The sequence below is a fragment of the Ictidomys tridecemlineatus genome, unplaced genomic scaffold, assembly GCF_052094955.1.
Source record: "Ictidomys tridecemlineatus isolate mIctTri1 unplaced genomic scaffold, mIctTri1.hap1 Scaffold_93, whole genome shotgun sequence".
Classification (NCBI taxonomy): Eukaryota; Metazoa; Chordata; class Mammalia; order Rodentia; family Sciuridae; genus Ictidomys; species Ictidomys tridecemlineatus.
Window position 1 is genome coordinate 298,691 of NW_027526152.1, and position 17,106 is coordinate 315,796.

The window sequence follows — 17,106 nt, forward strand, 5'->3', positions numbered from 1 at the left end:
AAGACTTATTGTAGAAATTGGCTTATGAGTTATGGAGCCAAGAAATTTTAGTGTTTGTCTGCAGGCAGGAGAATCAAGAAAGCAAGGGGTATAATTTGGTTTGAACCAAAGACCTGGGACTGAGGGCTGATAGTTTAAGTCCTGATCTGAGTCATGGAGACTGAGAAAAAGTGAAGGTTTTTCATATCCCAGAACCAGGAAAGATGGACATCTCAGATCATGCAGAGGAATTTGCCCTTACTATGACTTTTGGTTTTGATGAGCCCCTAAAAGGACTGGATGATGCCTGCTTTTACTAAGAAGGGAGACTTTGCTCAGTCTACTGCTTTGAGAGCAAATCTTTGCCAGAATCACTGTCAGAACACCACCCAGAAATAATGTTTTACCAGCTATCAGGGCATTCCTTAGGCAGTGTGTTGACATATAAAATTAACCACCACATTCATTGCATTAAAAAAATTGTCAATTCATTAAAAATTGTTTAAAAAACAGAGATGTTTATTTAAGTACAACAAAACATATAAAGAGAGTCCCTGAAGTTAAAAATAAAGTCTGCCATGGTATTTTACAAACAATATTGCTTGCACCATCAAGGTTGTTAGCTTTCCATCACTGTGAGGAAACTACTGAAGACAGTAAACTAAAGGAGGAAAGATTAGTTTCTGCCTCACTGTTTCAGAAATTTTAGTCCAAGTTTGGTTGACTGTATTGCTTTAGGGTCTGAGGTAGGGAAGAATATCCTAGCAGTAGGATCTGTGGCAAAAGAGACTGCTCCCTTTATGGTAGCAATGGTAAATAATTTATTCTTTTTGAAAGTAGAGACGAGGGGGGGAAGAGAGACAGAGAAGAGAGGAAAGAGAGGGAGGAAAGGGCCTGGGACACAAAGAGCCCTTCAGAGAGTGACCCAGCTCCTGTCCTCATAAAGTTTTCCTCACTTCTCAATAGCACCATAGTCAATACATGGACCTTTGGGGGACACCCCAGTTCTAAACGATAACAAAGGTCAACTCAAGGTGTGGAGAAATATTTGGTTACACAAACCAAGATGGAAACTGTTGAGATTTCTTGTTCCAATAGCCAGAGGCTAAGTGTATATTTCCACAGGTTAGCGAAGGACATGGCTTATCACATTAACAAAAAGTGCAGAATTGAACTATCACAAAACACAATAAAAAAGCTCAAAGTTGGCTTTTCTGCCCGCGGATGCAGCATAGAAAGCATCGTTAAAGTCTCTTTTCCTGCTGCCATCATGTCTAAATCAGTGTCCCCTAAAGAGCCCGAACAGCTGTGAAATCTATTCATTGGAGGGCTGAGCTTTGAAACAACCGATGAAAGTCTTAGAAGCCATTTTGAGCAATGGGGAGCACTCACGGACTGTGTGATTGTGAGACACCCAAACACCAAGCGCTCTAGAGGCTTTGGGTTTGTCACTTGTGCCACTGTGGAGGAAGTGGATGCAGCCATGAATGCAAGACCACACAAGGTAGATAAAAAAGTTGTGGAACCAAAGAGAGCTGTCTCAAGAGAAGATTCTCAAAGACTGGGGGACCACTGAACTGTGAAAAAGATCTTTGTTGGTGGCATTAAAGAAGTCACTGAAGAACATCACCTACGAGATTATTTTGAACAATATGGGAAAATCTAAGTTATTGAAATCATGACTGACCAAGGCAGTGGAAAAAAAGGGGGCTTTGCTTTTGTAACTTTGATGGCCATGACTCTGTGGATGAGATTGTCATTCAAAAATACCATACTGTGAATGGCCACAACTGTGAAGTGAGGAAAGCCCTGTCAAAGCAAGAGGTGGCTAGTGCCTCATCTAGCCAAAGAGGTCAAAGTGGTTCTGGAAACTGGTGGTGGTCGTGGAGGTGGTCTTGGTGGAAATGACAATTTTGGTCATGGAGGGAACTTCAGTGGTCATGGTGACTGTGGTGGCAGCCATGATGGTGGTGGACATGGTGGCAGTGGGGATGGCTACAATGGATTTGGTAATGATGGAAGCAATTTTGGAGATGGTGGAAGCTACAATGATTCTGGGAGTTATAACAATCAGTCATCAAATTTTGGACCCATGAAGGGTGGAAACTTTGGAGGCAGAAGCTCTGGACCTTATGGTGGTAGAGGCCAATATTTGCCAAATCATGAAACCATGATTGTAATGGTGGTTCCAGCAGCAGCAGCAGTAGCCATGGCAGTGGCAGAAGGTTTTAATACTGCCAGGAAACAAAGCTTAGCAGGAGAGGAGAGCCAGAGAAGTGACAGGGAAGCTAAAGGTTACAATAGATTTGTGAACTCAGCCAAGCAGTGTTGGCAGGGCCTAGCTGCTACAAGGAAGACATGGTTAAGACAATACTCATATGTATGGGCAAAAAACTCAAGGGCTGTACTTGCGACTAATTGTATAACAGGTTATTTTTAGTTTTTGTTCTGTGAAAAGTTCAAAGCATTCCACAAAGGGTATTAATCTACTTTGTTTTTGGCACCCGGGCTGTTGATTGCTAAATGTAATAGTCTGATCATGACGCTGAATAAATGTCTTTTGAAAAAAAGCTCAAAGTTGAAGTTACAGGATCTTCATGAGGGTCATCATATCCTGGGGTATCGGGGATCAATAGGTGGCAAAGAAAAAGTGGGTGTGGCTGCTGCAATGGACAGGAGAGTGAAAGCAGCTATCAGAATAGTCCATCTCTTGCAAAAGAGGGTATAGGCCCATTGTGTCCCTAAAAGTGAAATACCTGAGGGTCTTCTAAATCCTGACTGGATGTGAGTAAGCAAAAGAACCATATATAAATTAGGGGTTTGTTTGAGCCATTAAGGCACAGAAGCCACTTTTCTGGGAACTCCTGGGTGAAATTCCCCAGTTCAAGAAAGCCCAGATCATGCTGGCCCTTGTCTTGGCTCACAGCTTTAGGACCAAACAACCTATTTCCTTCAAGATCCTTGCAACACCAAGAAACAAGCACCAAAACAACCCTCCTACCACATTGAAAACTATCTACTGACCCCCTTGATCTGTACCACGATAAATAAGACAAGCATGGGCCTATTCTTTGTTAGAAGTCAGACCCCTTTGATCAGCTCAATGGGTCACACCTACCTTTGAAAATATATAACCTTTGCCTTTTTGACTTTACTTCTTGATATATTACTTTCATAGTTTTTGGTGACCTTCACCCTTGTGAGATAGGCATGGTAACCATTACACTATGGTGATCCTCTACTCAAAATCTGAATCCCTCTAAAGCTAACAAGCTACAATTCATTGCTTCATCAATAGCCTTCAGGACAGGAACCCTCTCATTTTCTTAACAACTAAAATATCAATAGCCAAAGTTAAATGAGAAAAATTCCAAAGTTAATAAAGAACATTTAAATTATGCTTTTTAATGGATTATTTTAATGGATTATTATGTTTGTTAGGGATGATGCTAACAGTAGTTCTGAAAATTATTAGAACAAGAAGCTGGCAATCTGAAATAATTTATTTCAGTGTTCTCATAATTGTCAGATTTCAATGTGGCTTATCCATCCAAGCAGGCCTGCCTTGTAATTAAATCATATAAATGTTTTATTGGTTCTAATGTAATTCCTAAACAGGTTAAATCAAATAAAAGCTTTGATAAGTATTTGTACCACTCCATACTACCTTTGGAGCTCCACTTACAGAAAGTTATAAAAATTATTTTATTTTTCTGATTTGTAAATGTGTGTACATAATGCTTATGTCTATGTTACATGATATTAAAATTGACTTATAAATCAATAAGCATGCTCATATTTTAAAATTAACATAAAATGGACCCAAATAGCTTTAATTCACTTGATTTAAAAAGTTTCAATTGAAATAGGGTAGAGAGATAAAAATAAAGATATCTTTAAAATTATTAATTCAAAATTTTCCAGCTGGTTAAATAATTAAGTTGGGGTTCAGTGACAGAATGCTCCCCTAGCACATGCGAGGCGCTCGGTTCAATCCTCAGCACCACAATAAATAAATAAAATACAGATATTAAAATAATAATAATAATAATAATAAAGTTGTTAATCCCTATGATATTTAAAATTTATATCTATTTGCTTCTAACAATTTTCTTTAACAGGAAAAAGATAATTAATACTGTTATCTACATTTGTTTGATGTCTTGTATCTTACAGTTAAGAATAAATACATTTAAGGTAAAGGGGAGTAATTATATGTCTTTATTAAAACAGGTACTTATTGATTTGCAAGGTTAGAGTGCTAGAATGTCATCCATTGGATGCTAAAATATCATCTACTAAATATAAAAACATCAGATCCTATTAACTAAAATATACTTAAACTTTAGATGTGTTTGTAATTTGGTTAATATAAAATAAGATCTAAAATTCCTTTATTTTCTATGTCCTCATGAGAACCAAGGGGCTGGGAGTTAAACTTCTATCAGGTGTGATTTATATAGAAAGGTTTAAGAAAAATTTCACCCAGTAAAGTAAAAGGCTATAAATGTCTCAGTAAATTAAAACAAAATATGTACAAAATAATTTTCAAAATGTTTACATATAGCTAAATTGGTTACATGAAATTAACACAATCAGCTGAAGTTATTGAAAGATTTTTACTCTTTAAATCCTGCTAAGTTTCTGACATGAGGCCTATTTACCAATATAGATAAGATCTTTTCACAGACCTTTATTACTTGGGCATTCTAACTAAAGGATAAAAGAAATAAGAAATACTGAAAACATTAATCTACTCTCATTCCAATAAAATAATTTTTTATGTCTGTTGAGTTTTATTATTTTAAAAAAAACTAGTTTTAAAGGATTTAAGGTATATAAAATTTTGTTTAAACAATAACTGTTATTTTAAAAGTACCACATTACATTCCATATTTCAAATTTTTCTTTAAAAGCTAAACTTGGTTAATATAAAAAAATCAGTGTAATTATGATAATTATTAATAACATATTAATTGTATCTTTATTTCCCAAATATACACGTCATTAAAGTACAAGATTTAAAAGAACATTTTACTAAGCTGATGTTCTTCAAACAAAAGTTTCTACAACAATAGCTCTTAAACTATATAATAATAACAAATTAATTGGAAATTAATGGTGTTATTTAATATTTTATATTTAAATAAATACGTTATAAAATTTTACGTTACTCTCTACACTGAGAAGTAAACTATATTTCGAAAAGACAATTAAGACACACTGGCTTATTTAAAAGTTAACAATATGAAGTATATAATTTTTTTTGTGTGTGTGGTGTTAGGGATTGAACCGGGGGCCTTGTGCAAGGGAAGCACTTTACCAACAGGTCATGCCCTGCTTTGAAAATATGATTCTTGCCATTTTGTATTTATTTCTTGATAGATTACTTTCACAGTTTTTATTTCACAGCCAGCCCATCTCTCCCATGGGTACCTCGCCCATGCTGGATATGAACGGAGAGCTGTAGGCTAAGTTAGAATACATGATGACGTACTGGAGGCCTCTGGATTTGTACTTCAATCTTCATCTGCTCTATGGAGGAAGAGCAGGGAGTAGACGGGCAGAAGACCGTTAAGGCCAGTTATTTAACTGAATCACATTTTCAGAAGTTTCTTGGGAGCACCTTTAGAAAAGAAACAGGTGTTACTTCGACTCTCTGAAGAAATTCTATCTCAATTCTTCTGGGTGCTCACTTTGGGATATGTATTTCCCTCCATCCATTACCCAAGGATCCAACAGCCTCTATCACCCTCCTCCCTTCTTTCCCACAGGCCAGAATCAGTTCCTGCCCTGCTATAGGCTTTGGTCTCAGGACTGAAGCCCTAATGACTGGATCTGCTCCCTGACTGGAAGTCTGCTCCTCCCCCGATAGGAGGGTCCATAGGACCTGGGGATGCGGAGAGTCCGGCCAAAGAGAGGGGATATGGAACCTAGTTCCCAGACTTTGGGTGGGGTTGCAGATGACATGTTTCTTCCCCCTTCTCCCTCAACCTCTCCTTACCTGGGAGCAGCAGAGCTCTAAAAGTGACTGGCCCTGCCTACTCCCTCCACTCTGGTTAAGTCAGCTGGAGCATCAGACCCCAGCAGCTGCTCAGCCCCACCAGTCTCTGCAGAGGCTCTGCTCAAGGCAGGGGCTGCTGAGCTGGCTCAGGATCTGGAGTCTGCAGGAGGCTGGGTTCCAGGGCCACAGCCCAATCCTGGTGTTGTAGGAGTCCCCAGAGAACTAGCATCCTCTGCCTTCATCCTGAACAGACTCCACTCTGTTTTCAACTCAGCTTCTGGAAATGAGCCTCCTGTGGAAATGCAGCCCTGAACTCCAGCCTTCCAGGTTGGGCTGGGAAAGGCCTTCCCTGTGCCTTACCCTGGCATTAGCCATAGGACCCTCTCTCTCCCTCTCTTTTATATATGAACATAATACCTTTATTTTAAGTTTAAACTCAGTGCCTAACACATGCTAAGCAAGCACTCTACCACTGAGCCAGGACCGAGGTCCCAGGACCCTCTTCTTTGACTGTGGGTATGAAGTTCCTTTCTCTGTACACACTGAATGGAGATACCATGCTGCCATCTTTCAGGATTGGGTATTTTCTTCCTGTGTTCCTGTTATCTCCACACCATGCCCCACTGTGTCCCTCTTATAGAAATCTGGTCTGAACCAGACCTGCATAAGCTAAAACCCTTTAGAATCCACAGGCGGCCTTGGTATGGCCACTCCTCTTTCCCTTGGGCCCTGACAGGGAGGATTTCTCAGAACTCAGGGCTGAGCATGGTCAAGCTATTGCTTCCAGTGACTGGAGGCCTGATTCTTCTGTCTCACCTCAGAATGGGAAGGACCAGTCAAGGTACAGACTAGGATCTTGGGAATTTACTTGCCTGTCCTCATTGCTCCCCCATCTCCCCCATCCCTCTCTTCAATCTGCCTACAATACCTGTCAGAAAAAAAATTATGATGCATCCTATGATGAGGATTCTAGTGATTAAAGGTACTGAATTCCAGTGATTAAAGGTACTGGCTGAGGACTTCTCAGTGACTGTGTCTGGGGTGGTGGTTGAAGGTCCTGAAATGAAAACACAAGAGTGTTAGCCCTTCTTCAGACCAAAATATGAGGACATATCTGCTTAGATCCTGCTGCCCCAAGTCATTCAGGAAGGCAGATCTCTGCTATGTGGCAGCTGCTGTGACAGGTCCTGAGAAGTGAGGGAGACAGGAAACAGGCCATGTCTTTAAGGGGCTCATACAGCTAATGGGAGAAGCCTGGGTGACCATACAACTCATCCTTCCTGGTGGCAGAATATGAGGAGACCCATGAGGATGGTGGTGGAGAAGCTGACATGTGAAGTGATTTAGAGGAATTTCCAAAAAGAGACGAGCACATGTCAGACCCAAAGAATGTGCACTAAAAAAGACACATTAGGAGGTGAGAAGGGAAAAAGATAGGAAGACTATAACTATGAATGTTAACCCAGGTCTGACTCATGCTTGATGGATTGTACACACACACACACACACACACACACACACACACACACACACACACACACACGTAGCAGCATCTCATGTGAATCCCACTTCTTCCCCCTCCTGCCAGTTACCTGTTGGCTCCAACTCCGCCTCCCATTCCTTCAAGTTCTGAATCCAGGTTCTACAGTCACCTATCGAGGACCTGTGCAACAACTCGGTCACCTCCTTGTCATTTTCCCACATTTTTTTCATCCAGTTGGACCCAGGATGTATCTCTCTCCACTTTCTGTTGTCTGAGTCAAAAAGGAGCCACATCTGTTCATTGAAGCCAAACTTCCAGGAGCTGTTGGATTTATGCTGACAACACATCCTGCCCTCCAGGGTGTTCACACCTGCCCCCATCAGAGAGAAATCATCCTCCTTTCTTAACAAATCCTTTGTCCAACTCAGTACCACCTTCCCTGTTTTCCTTCTAATCTGGCTGTGTTCTATCCTCCAAAACAGCTATGTCTGGGCTTTTAGAGGGACCAACATCTAACTCTTTTTTTTTATATGCACACAATCAATTTCCTTCAACCAATATCAGCTCTCTCATGTCCCTGGACTATCCTTACATACCTCTGGCCATGTCATTTTCTGCTTTAATGTCAGCTAGTTTCTGATTTAGTGTATTCCCAATATCTCTCAGTGAGGTTTTCTGCTCTTCCCAGGTGACTGTGGCACTCACTTTCCCTCCCAGGGCACTCAAGGAGTTAACCTTGTCCATGCCACAGTCATAGGAGAAAAAATTCTTCTGGTCCACCTGGGCGTGGACTGTACACCATTGCTGTCCAGGTGCTGCCTTAGAAGTCATAGCAAAGGGAGTGAGTGCCTGTGAGGAAAAAAGGCGGGTTGGACTGGTAAGAAAGGACCCTTTAGGCATCTCCTCTCCATCCCTCTGAAGGGCTGAGCTGGCAGAGCAATAATGGCCCTTCCCAAGCTCTCTGCTTCACCTGTTTAAGGTGAGCATGTTCCCCTCCTTTGAAGTGGAGGGGACAACAACCTCATGTCCCAGGACATAGCCCACTTCCCCTCTGCCCTTTGAACAATGCCTACACGCAGCAGCACATCACCTTGCAATGGTGGTGCCAGGCCTGCTGTGAGGGAAGGGCCTGCCTGGCAGAGGACGATCAGACACAGGAGAAGGGACTGTGCATGCTGAGTCATGGTGGGTGCAGTGAGGATGGGATCACAACTGCATGAGAAAGAGTTCATAATTATGGTTCATAGCTTTTAGCTTGACTCTTAGGAGATGGCACTACTGTCCCAGGAGATTGCCTTTTTTTAGGTTGGAAAGTGATATTGTAATCTGAATAAAATGAAAAATCCATAGTTTGAAGAAAGGTAGTAAAGGAAGGAATCAGAAGCATGTGCTTTGTGGCTCAGAAAATTGTATATGCCAGGTTAGATATACTAGAAAAGCCAGAAAAATGACCAGTCCACTGTGATTTTTAAGCAAGCCTGGGAGACTCTTGTTTATCAAGTGTATTAAAAATATCTAGTATCCAAACCTGAACCAAAATTAGTGGAAAGGAAGAAATAAATAATAAGTTCAGAGCAGAGCACAAATAATGAATCAGAGACTAAAAAGGAGCACGAGAGAGTAATGAAATAAGGAGCTGGTTCTTCAAAGAACTAAACACAGGTGAAAAGTCAGTAGCTAGACAACTAGGCAAAGTAGAGAGAAGACTCAAATTCAGACAAGAAAAGGGAAAGGTTGCAACTGACACCACAAAAGTACAAAGAATCATTTGAGATTATTAGGAACAAAGATACCCATGTTTGTTATTATTTGCAAAAATTTGGTAACCTAGAATAAATGGAAAAATTCCTGAACATGTACACATATATATCTTACCCAGCCAGATTGAATCATGAATAAATAAAAAAGCTGAGCAGACCTATAATAAGTAACAAGATTGAATCAGTAGTAATAGCCTTCCAGAAAAGAAAATTCCAATACAAGAGAGCTTTACTGCTAAAAGTTCTACCAAATATTTGAAGAACAGTTTCTAGTTCTCCTTAAGTAATTCCCAAAAATAGAAGAGAAAGAAATTCTTCCAAATACATTTGATAAAGCCAGCAATTCCATGATACCAAAACCTGACAACACACACAAAAACTAATCCACAGCTATTTTTTAAAAATATTTTTTAATTGTTGATAAAACTTTATTTTATTTATTTATTTGTATGTGGTACTGAGAATTGAACCCAGTGCCTCACACACGTCAGGCAAGTGTGCTACTGCTGAGCCCCAGCCCCAGCCACCACAGCTAATATTTTTGATGAATAAAGATACAAAAATCCTGAACAAAATACTAGCAAACTAAATTCAATTGCCCACTAGAAAGATTATTCAACATGACCAAGTGGAATGCATCTCAAGGATGCAATAATGGTTCAACACTATCTAATCAATAAATGTAATATCCCACATTAACAGAATGAAGGACAAAACCGATATAATAGATGTAGAAAATGCATTTGATAAAATCAACATCTCTTCATGATGAAAATGCTGAACAACTAGGTATAGAAGGAATACATCTCAACATGATAAAAGGTGTGTCAAATGAGCCATCAGCAAGCATCATATCAAATGGATAAACACTGAAAGTTTTTTTCTCTCAGATCTGAAACAGAAGAATGATGCCCATTTTACGACTTTTAATCAATGGAATTCTGGGAGTGCTTGCTAGAGCAATCAGGCAAGAGAAAAAATGAAGGGCATCCAAACTGGGAAAAAAGGAATAAAATTCTCACTGTTTGCAGATGAGCTGATGTTACATTTAGAAAACTCCAAGGACTTCACCCAAAACTAGTAGTGGTAATAGATGAATTTAGCAAAATTGCAAGATACAAAAAAATAAAATTATTAGAGTTGTTATATACAAATAGCAAATCATCTGAAATAAAAATCAAGGAAACAATACTACTTACAATAACTGCAAAAAATATAAAACCTTGGAACAAATTAAAATAAAGAGGTAAAAGATCTCTAAAATGAAAACTATAAAGTAATGAGGAAAGAAATTGAAAACAACAACAACACACACACACACACACACAAATAAAAAGATAACCAATATTGTTCAAATGTCTATTCTACCCAACAAGATCAGCAGATTCAATGTAATCACTACCAAAACACCAAGAGCATTCTTCACAGAACTAGAAAAGACAATCTTAAAATTTCTATGGAACCACAAAGCTCCTGAAGAGTCACAGTTATCCTGCATGAAAAGAACCAAGCAAGAGGAGTTCCATGACTTGACTTCAAAATACAGGACAAAGCTGGAGTAATCAGAACAGCATGGTGCTGAATTTCAAACAGAAGCATGGACCCATGGAACAGAAGAGAGAGCATAGAATTCGACCCACACACCTACAGCAGCCTATTTTTGAAAAAGGTGTAAGAATGTACAGTAGAAAAAGGACAGTTTGGGGGCTGGGATTGTGGCTCAGCGGTAAAGCGCTCACCTACACGGGAATGACCCGGGTTCGATTCTCAACACCACATAAAAAAAAATAAAGGCATTGTGTTGTGTCTATCTTAAAAAAAAATTCTCTCTCTCTCTTAAAAAAAAAAGACATTTTTTTCTATACATGGTGTTGGGAAAACAGGGTAGGGAATTCACAGGAAAAAGAATGAAACTAGACCCCTGTGGCTCTTTACTCAGAAACAATCGTCTCAAAGTGGTTTAAATGGGCAGTGGTAAAATGCTTGCTTACCAGGCAGGAGAACCAGGGATTAATTGAAAAAAATAAAATTTTCTTTTTAAATATTTTAAGGCTATTGTAATGGGAAAATATTTTTTAGACAAGACCCTAAAAGTAGAGAAAACAAAAGCAAAAACAGATAAACAAGATGAATCAAAATAAAAAATCCTCTGCACATCAAAGGCAACAGTTTTGGGAGTGGAGAAACAACCTACAGAATGTCAGAAAAGATTTGCATGTTGTGTATCAGGTAAGAGGTTATATATGGAACTCAAAGAACTTAATAATTAGAAAACAAATAGCCTGATTGCAAAATGGAGAAAAAAATCTGAAGACATTTCTCAAAAGTGATAAGTAAATGGCCCATAGGCACACAAAACTGTGCTCAGTATCACCAGTCATCTTTGAAATGCACATCACAACCACAAGGTGACATCATCTCACTCCAGTAAGAATGACTGTTAACAATAAAACAAACAAACAAACAAAAAGTGCCTGCAAGAGAATCCTGTATATTGCTAGCGGGATGTAGATTCATAGTGGGGGAGAGGTAGGAGGGCTTAGGCAACCAGGGCAAGATGGCAAGGGAGGAGGTTGGGCAGGGCCCAAACAAAGGAGCGTGGGGAGGGTCTTCTGATGAGGTCAACTTCCTGCTTGACCTAAGTGCTGGTGGTCACAAGTGGGGGACCCAATCAGATAGACACTTCCATATTAGCACTCCCAAGCAAGAGATCCAAAAGGGAAACTAAAACAGATGCATGGACAGAGGGGGAACCAATAAATAATATTTAGGAGTATGTAGACAAGGGAGGAGATAAGAAAAGGAGGAATTCCAGAGACCATCAAAAGAACAGGCCAAAACTCCCACTGGATTCCCAGCTCTGAGGCCCCCTTTTCTCAGAGAAGTCCTCTCTATATCTCTCTCACTTTTGCAATAAACCCACTTCTATCTCAGTTTCCTGTTCTTAGATTCTTCAATGAATGAACACAATGATAGGTGTTTTCTAATTATTAATTATAGGTGGTAATAATAGGGCCACTAGGAAAAACAGTATGAGGTCCTTAAAATTTGAAAATTGAACTAGCATACGATCCAGGAATTCCTCTACTGAGTAATAGCCAAAGTAAATAAATACAGTCTGTCAAAGACATCTGCATTCCCATGTTCAATGTAACACTATTCAAAAAGGCAAAGAAACATAAACAACCTAGGTGTCAATCAAGTGATTAACAGATTTAAAGACAATATGATACATAACACAAACTGGAATACTATTCATCCATATAAAGGACAAAATCCTGTCATCTGCAACACAATTGATGAAAATGGATGTCATCATGTTAAGAGAAGTAAGCCAGAAAGACAAGTATCATATGATCTCACTTTCATGTGGAATCCAAAAAAAGTTCATCTCAGTATTTGAAATCAGATGGTGTGTACAGAAAAAGGGATGGGAGATGTTGATAGATGGGAATTAATTTGCAAGTAGATAACAGTGATAATTTCTGGTGTGCTCCAGCACAGTAGAGTGACTGTAGAAAACCGTATTTTGTTTAACTCAAGAATCTAGAAAAGGGCTGGGGTTGTGGCTCAGTGGTAGAGCATTTGCCCGTCAAGTATGAGGCACTGGGTTCCATCCTTAGCACCACATAAAAATAAAATAAAGGTATTGTGTTCATCTACTATATTAAAACAAAAACCTTAAACTAACAACCAAGCCCTAAGGAGGGGCTCAGGTTCTACTCCTGGACATCTACTCATATCAGAAACAGAGAAAGATACCAACAAAGGGACACATGTAAAAAAAAAGAGGAAAGAAAATCCATCTCATTTGAAGTGAAAGTCCGTGATCTCAGAAAACATGAGGAAACAGGCACGCCCCCCCCCTTTCACAAAGCTCCAACAAAGGATCCCACAGTTATAGAAGTAGATAAAATCACAGATAAAGATAATGAAAAACTAATTATTAAAATGTCCAATGATCTAAAAGAAGATCTAACAACTGAATAAGAGAATAAATGCAGACGAAAGACCATGTCGATAAAGAAACGGCGATATTGAAAAGAAACCAATGAGAATAGCTGTACATGAACGAGACAAGGAATCGAACTAAAGGTTCCCTGGGGACAGCGCCAATGCGTTAGACTGCCTAGAAAGCAGCGCTTCCAGCTTTGAGGATAGGACGTCAGGCCGTGAAGACAGAGTGAATCAGCTCACTACCCGGTGTGCAAAGAAGAATCCAAACGAGGGGCGCGGCAAGGTCCCGGGCGCTGGGCTGTACGGCTCTTCCCGCCGCTCTCCTTTCCCTCTCGTGTCTCCCTGCCCAGGCCGCCCTCCTTAGGCCGGGCGCCGGCAGAAAGCCGCTGCCGGCAGCGCTCCCAGCTCTCGGACAGTGACGGACTTTTCCCTGCTGGGTTAGGTCCTCTGCCACTCGCCCCCATCCCCGCAGTAACTGTCTCCGGCATCAGCAAGGAAGCCACCGGTCCGCGGCCCCCGCCCTTCACCCCCCAGCAGCCAGCTCTCCAGACCCCTTCCCTGCACCCTCTCTCCGGCCGCCCTCTCCCCCCACCATCTGGCTCTCCCCCCACCTCTCGCCCGCTCCCTCCGCTCTCGCCCGTTCTCCGCGCCGCCAGCTCCACTGCCCCCCGCCCTCCACTGCCCCCCGCCGGCTCTCCCCACTCGGCCTCTCCCTCACTGCCCCCCAACTGTCCCACGCGTCGCTCCCAGGCCCGTGCCCTCCGCTCTTGCCCGCTCTCCCTGCGGGTCCCCGCTTCTCTCCAGGTGGGCCAGGGAGGGAGAGCAGCGCGACCAGGGTCCCCCTGCCTCTCTCCATCTTCCCCGCCCTCCAGCCTTGCTTCTTGCCTGGGACTGGCTCGCGGGGCTCTGGGTCCGAGGGTTCCGGGCACCCCGCCTCTGCGTCCTCCCCAGGTCGGCGGGACGTCTGGTCTCCGTCGTGCTCCGGCCACCACTTAGAAGCACTTGCCGGGTCCCGCCTGGTCCCTTTCGAGGACTCCGAGCCTGCTCCCCATCCGGCCTGGTATGGGGCTCCTCCTTGTGGCCAGAGGAGAAGATGGACCGGATCTCGGGGCCATGGCGCCTCACCTCGAACTCCTACCAGCTGGGTGTTCTGGGGGCGGGCCGCTAGGCGGCTCCAGTCCTGAGGCTGGGGATAGGCAAAGCGCTGCTCTGGCTAAACTTTGATAGGTGGCACAATACCTTTATTTTATTTTTTCATTTTTATGTGGTGCTGGGGATCAAACCCAGTGTCTCACGACTGGTAGGCAAAAGCTCTACCACTAAGTCCCACTAAGTCCCACTTGCAGGTTTTTTTCCCCCTGGGTATGGGATAGTTTTCAAACTTTTTTTTCCTTAATGTGTAAAGCTGTGACTGTAACAGTTACAGTTCATCTTCTGAAAGTAGCCGTCATTGCTCTAAGGCTTATTTTTTTTAATTCCCCCTTCTCTCCTCTCCCCCTCCCTAACAAGTTTAGGGAGATGGTGTAATCTTTTCTTCCCCTAGTTGATTGCCCTGGAACTCACCCACTACTGGGAGGAGATGACTGCTGGAGATCTGGAAATCAAATGGATCTAAAAGACATCTACTGAATATATTACCCCCAAGCAGCTGAGTTTACCTTCTTCTCAGAAGCTCATGGAACCTTATCCAAAATAGACCATAATCTAAGTCACAATGTACATCTTAAAATACCAAAAAATTGTCATAATGGCATGAATCCTTTAGGATTATAATGGAATGAAACTAGAATTCAACAGTAAGAAAAAAGAATTGATACCACATAAATACATGGAGATTGAATACTCTGAAATGAATAATGGATCATAGAAGAAATTAGAGAAAAAATCATGAAGTTCTTAGAGACAAGTATGAAGTGAGAATCAATATATCAAAACCTCTGGGATAGTATGAAAGCACTTCTAAGGGAAAAATTCATAGTGCACAATGGCAATCTTTAAAAAATGGAGAGATCCTAAATAAATAATCTTATGCTCCATTTCTAAGACTTAGAAAAGGAAGAGCCAACTACTCCCCAAAATAATGAAATTGAGAATTAAAAAAATATACAGGATCAATACAGGAAATGGTTGGTTCTTTGAAAAGGTACATAAGATTGATAAGCCCTTAGCCAAACTCACCAAAAGAAAAGGAGAGAGAAGCCTTTAACAAAAAGGATGAAAAAAGAGATGTTATCACAGACATTTCTGAAATTCAGAGAATCATCAGAAACTATTTTGAAAATGTATACTCCAATAAATTGGAAAACCTAGAACACATTGAATAAGTTCTAGACATATACAATCACCCAAAGTGAACCAGGAAGACATTTAAAACCTATATAAAGTAATAAAATTGAGATGAAAATTAAAAGTCTTCCAACAAAGAAAAGCCCAGAACAAGATGGATTCTCAGCTGAGTTCTATCATACCTTTAAAGAAGAAATAACACCAGACTTTCTCAAATTATTCAACAAAATTGAAAGGGAGGGGATACTCACAAATCCACTCTCCAAAGTTAGTATAACTCTGATACCAAAACCAGATAACGATAAATCAAGGAAAAAATTACATAGCAATCTCCCTGAAGAACATAGATATAAAAATCCTTAATAAAATGTTAGCAAACCACATAAGAAAACATTTTAAGAGGACAATACACCATGATCAAGTGGAATTCATCCCAGGAAGGTAAGGTCTGCTCAACATGTGCAAATCAATAAATGCAATTCTTAGCCAGGTGTGGTGATGCATGCTTGTAATCTCAGTGACATGGGAGGTGAGACAGGAGGATCCCAAGTTCAATGCCAACCTCAGCCTTGGGGAGGCACTAAGCAACTTAGTGAGAAACTGTCTCTAAATATAATACAAAATAAGGGCTGGGGATGTGGATCAGTGGTTGAGTGCTCCTATGTTCAATCCCTGGCATGCCCAAAATAAAATAAAATAAATGTAATACTCCACACAGATAGAATTAAGGACAAGAATTGTGTGATCATCTCAATAGATGCAAAAAAGGCCTTTGATAAGAAACAGAACCCATTCATGTTAATCTGGAGAAACTAGGTATAGAAGGAACATACTTCAATATTATAAAGACTTGATAACAAACCCAAAGCCAATATCACACTGAATGGAGAAAAACTGAAAGCTTTTTCTCTAAAATTAGCAATATTACACTTTCACCATTTCTATTCAATTTAGGTTTTGAAACTCTACCCAGAGCAAGTTGTCAAGGGCAGGAAATTAAAGGGATACAAATAAAAAAAAAAAGAAGAAGTCAAACTATTTGTTTGCTGATGACATGATCCTATATCTAGAAGACCCAAAAAATGTTAATCAGAAGACTTTCTAGAAATGATAAATGAAACCACCAAAGTAGCGGGATATAAGAACACATTTATAATAGTTTCCTATACTCCAACAGTGATTCAGCTGAGAAGATAAGAAAAATCACTTTATTTAAAATAACCTCCACAAACAAACAAAAACAAAACCCCAAACCAAGAACCAAAACCCAAACCAAACCAAACAAAAACATCCAAACCCTTGGGAATTAATATAATCAATGAGATGAAGAACTCTACAATGAAAACCTTAAAACTCTTAAGAAAGAAATTGAAGAAGACCTCAGAAGACGGAAAGACCCCCCCCCCTTGTTCTTGGAGAGGCAGAGTTAATAATGGCCATTCCTCCAAAAGTAAAATATAGATATAACGCTGCAGTCTGGCTGGGCACAATTCATGAGCCACTTATTAAGCAGGAAAGAACTTTATTTTTTGAACGCACACACTGCACCATGCCAGCTCTTCAGGAATTCCCTCAGAGGCCAACTGCCACCACAGGCTCTCCCGGCCAGCACCTCAACTGCTCTTGAGGCAGATTAG

At 40.6% G+C, this 17,106-nt stretch overlaps 1 long non-coding RNA gene and 1 pseudogene across 2 annotated transcripts; one reads left to right on the plus strand and one right to left on the minus strand.

The window, feature by feature from the left end:
• The first annotated feature begins 1,249 nt into the window (after nucleotides 1-1,249).
• Nucleotides 1,250-2,320, plus strand: LOC144374898 (heterogeneous nuclear ribonucleoprotein A1-like; annotated as a pseudogene).
• Nucleotides 2,321-5,252: 2,932 nt separating this feature from the next.
• On the minus strand, nucleotides 5,253-9,247 carry LOC144374895 (uncharacterized). Of its 2 annotated transcripts, XR_013434149.1 has the most exons (3): nucleotides 7,576-9,247; nucleotides 6,912-7,040; nucleotides 5,253-5,605 (listed from the first exon to the last, which is right to left on the minus strand). It is a non-coding gene; the product is annotated as an uncharacterized LOC144374895 (long non-coding RNA). The 2 variants fall into 2 exon arrangements; XR_013434148.1 differs by having other exon boundaries at nucleotides 6,912-9,247.
• Nucleotides 9,248-17,106: the final 7,859 nt, after the last annotated feature.